This window comes from Miscanthus floridulus, chromosome 16, assembly GCF_019320115.1.
Source record: "Miscanthus floridulus cultivar M001 chromosome 16, ASM1932011v1, whole genome shotgun sequence".
Taxonomy (NCBI): domain Eukaryota; kingdom Viridiplantae; phylum Streptophyta; class Magnoliopsida; order Poales; family Poaceae; genus Miscanthus; species Miscanthus floridulus.
In genome coordinates this window covers 46,727,357-46,731,556 of record NC_089595.1, presented here as the reverse complement: position 1 = coordinate 46,731,556, position 4,200 = coordinate 46,727,357, and the positions used below count along the sequence as shown (strand labels likewise).

General features: G+C 35.1%; 1 non-coding gene across 1 annotated transcript; it reads right to left on the bottom strand.

Annotated features, from left to right (window-relative positions):
• Positions 1 to 3,295: 3,295 nt before the first annotated feature.
• Positions 3,296 to 3,404, bottom strand: LOC136514583 (small nucleolar RNA R71). The gene has a single exon (XR_010773738.1). It is a non-coding gene; the product is annotated as a small nucleolar RNA R71 (small nucleolar RNA).
• Positions 3,405 to 4,200: the final 796 nt, after the last annotated feature.

Sequence of the window (4,200 nt, the reverse complement as noted above, 5' to 3'; positions counted from 1 at the left end):
CATAAAATGACACCAACATAGGTTTAGGGGTTTCAAACAAATTCCATGATTTTTTGGTGAATCTATGTTTTCAGCAGGGTTTATTCAGAAATCCATCAAGGTGGACCCAAATGGTAGATTTAATCATAATTCTACAACGAAAAACTGCATAAGGTTCTAGAGGACTACAGGAGGCAAACCACCAAAGTAGAGGGCGAGAGGTAGCCGCCCCACCTGCAGGCCAACCGGCCCCTATGCCCACCTGTCAGCCCCCGTGTTGCTACGTCGGTTCTCCACCGCCTTAGGGTTTATATCTACGCCGTTCTTTCAAGTCAGTTTGATCTGAGGGCTCAGGATTGACGCTACCCCTATATATATCAGCCCCTGCCACCCCAGGGCATCAATAACCCTAATCATTTAAGAGGTCATGAAACCCTGATCATCCTCAGAGCTCCACCATATTTTAGGACATAGCTAGCAAGGCTAGATCTAGAGGGAGGCAAGCTTCACTTGGATTCTTGATCTTGTCAAGAAGCGTGGCTTGGTATAGCCCCTTATATCCTCTTTTGTATCTTTCATTATTCATATGTTTGCTACAATTGATTCGACATTATTTCTTAATATTCATGTTCCTAGTTATCATGTTCATCATTTACTTTGATTATATGCTTAGTATAGCTAGATTATCATTATATTTAAGCATAGGTTCGTATAGCACTCGCTCCAATGTACATGGGGTGAGTGATCAACATTGTGTAAGCATGGTGCTTATACGTTGTTTACCTGTGAATACACCCTATATTATGGGTCATGTGGTAGATCGCGGATGTGACACTCCCGTTGAGTCCTTTGTAGTCCACTCCCCGAATATAGGACAAGTAGAATCTAGTTACGAAGGAAGACATGCTCTGTTCTTGATCTTCCTTAGTAATACCCCTTATGTGTACATATGAAGTTGATCTTAGCCATGACTACTAAGTGTAATTGCACTAATCACGTATGCTTTGACTTGTAATTAAGAATGACTTAGGAATTATTCCTCTAATTTCTACTTAGCAATGCTAATGCCATAGAAAGGAGTGCTCTGAGTGATCAATATTATTTATCATTTATCATTCATATATATTTATCTCTTGACTTACCCCTATTGTGAGTAGTGATGGTTATGGTTTATTTCTCCATTGAAGTATAAGTTATCAATATATTCCAACTACCTGTCCTTCCCTGTGGTAAAATATAAATACGAAACCTGAAATACTCCCGGGTGAAATGCTACAATGGTAAATTATCTGTGCGCTTGCAGATCTCTTCATATATATTATATCATATATATATATATAGATATATATATATAATAGATATATTATTATATATATATATATCATATATATATATATATCTATATATAGGGAGAGGCTATTCAGTAGCCGGCTACAAAATAAGTTATTCTGTAGCCACCTCCATTTACTATAATTTTATATATAATTTACCATAATGTCAACATATTTACGATAGTTGGGTTACTATAACACATGGGAGACTATTTACCATATACGTTATATTAAACCACTTAGTAAGGAGTTACTATAATCTCGTAAATTCACATAGTAATTATCATAACTCAAAGTGGCTACAGAATTAGTTATTCTGTAGCCAGCTACAGGATAGTAGTTATATAATATATATATATATATATATATATATATATATATATGATATATATATATATTATATATATATAGAACTACTATCCTATAGCTGGCTGCAGAATACCTTATTCTGTAGCCACTTTGAGTTACGATAATTACTATGTAATTTACGAGATTTACAGTAATTCCTTACTAAGTGGTTTACTATAACGTTATGGTAAATATTCCCATGTGTTATAGTAACCCAACTATCGTAAATATGTATTGACATTATGGTAAATTAGTATATAAAATTATGGTAAATAGAGGTGGCTACAGAATAACTTATTTTGTAGCCGGCTGCTGAATAGCCTCTCCCTATATATATATATATATATATATATATATATATATATATATATATATTATATATATCTATATATATATATATCTATATATCTATATATATATATAGAACTACTATCCTGTAGCTGGCTACAGAATAACTTATTCTGTAGCCACTTTGAGTTATGATAATTACTATGTTATTTTACGAGATTATAGTAACTCCTTACTAAGTGGTTTAATATAACGTTATGGTAAATATCCCCATGTGTATATAGTAACCCAACTATCGTAAATATGTATTTATATTATGTAAATTAGTATATAAAATTATAGTAAATAGAGGTGGCTACAGAATAACTTATTTTGTAGCCGGCTACTGAATAGCCTCTCCCTATATATATATAATATATATATATATATATATATATATATATATATATATATATAATATATATATATATATATATATATATATATATATATATTCTTTCTAGTCATAATATAATACTAAAGTACTTCTTAGTATCATTCTAGTAAAGATGCTAGGTAGTACCAATCAGTATTTCTGGGCATCATAGCTAGGAATGACAACTTAGCAAAAGTGATATTAAGAAATGTCAACAACATTAGGTGGCTACTTAAACAAGTGACAAGTTAATAAATACCAATAAGTATTTCTAGCGCCGTTGTCGGGGAAGGTAGCTAGGTAAAAACAAATATTGATAAACTTATACTTATTGATGTAATCGAGGAAACCATTCACCCCTGCTCATGTAGGATTACCCTTGTTTTGTCTACTTTTATATCTTTTATAGGGTAATGTATGACCGGTTTTGACCTTTCGACAAACTTCCGACAAACTACTTTTATATCCAAAAGCACTACTCAGGAAGACTAAGGCTAAACTCAAGAAATTTCTAGCTTTAGAATCGGAAGACAACCACACAAGGCGGAGCTTAACACTAGTTTTTGAAGCCATGACCAACAAGACTCTCTGTGAATTCTCTGCTCCAACTACGGCCAACATTCTACTGGACCGGTGATCAACATCGGAGATAATGCTTTTGAGCGAAAGCCAGCTCTCATCAACATGGTGCAAGCTAACCAGTTTTGTGGAAAGGCACATGAAGATGCGAGTGTTCATCTCCAACACTTCTAGGAGATTTGTAGCACTTTCACCATCAAAGGAGTTACCAGAGACGCCATATTACTTCGCCATTTCCCATTCTTACTCTTGGGGAAGGCGAAGCAATGGTTCTACGCCAACAAAGATAGAAATACTACATGGGAGAACTGCTCCATTGCCTTCCTAGCAAAGTTCTTTCCCATAGGGAAGACCAATGCTTTGTGTGGAAGAATTTCAAATTTTCAACAACAACATAATGAATCTATCCCTGGGGCATGGGAATGCTTCCAAGACTATATATCAGAATGTCCTCACCATAGGATGGAGGATTGGCTAATCATGCAGACTTTATACCATGGGTTGACAAACAATACTCGTGAGAATATGGATGCTACTGGAGGTGTATTTCTGTCACTCACAATCGCACAAGCAATAGCTCTTGTAGAGAAGATGGCCTCCAACCAAGGTTGGAATGAAGAACGTCTTTAGACCCGCAAGAGAGGTGGAGGTATGCATTAACTCAAGGAGGTAGACATGTTGTCTGCCAAGATAGATCTACTAATGAAGATGCTCGAAGAACGAGACAATGAGAAGAAAGAAGTCATGCACCTTCATGATTCTCGCATGATGTGTGAAGAGTGTGGCAACACTAGGCATTCAGGGAACAACTGTCCTGAAACCCATGAGGATGTGAACTTCATCAACAATAATAACTATAGTCCTCAATAGAATCAAGGATGGAATCAGCAACAGAGGTCAAACTACTAAGGTAACCAAGGCAACTATCAAGGTAATAATTTTAATAATCAACCACCCTTGAGAGAATTAATTTCTAGCCAAGCTAAAATTATGGAGGGCTTATCTAGAAAATTAACTTCCAATGATAAAATCTTAGAAAACAAAAATAATAGATTGGATAGCTTCTCCTCAGCCATTAAAAACCAGCATAGCTTCAATAAAATGATAGAATCACAAATAGCTCAGCTGACGGCTGCTGTTCTTTCGACTGATAAAGGTAAGATTCTGGACCAACCGGAAGATCTTGAAACTACAAATCTTGTCGATATTCACAATGCTACGGGATGCTATATAGAACAATCAACAAGAAGATGGGAGGAT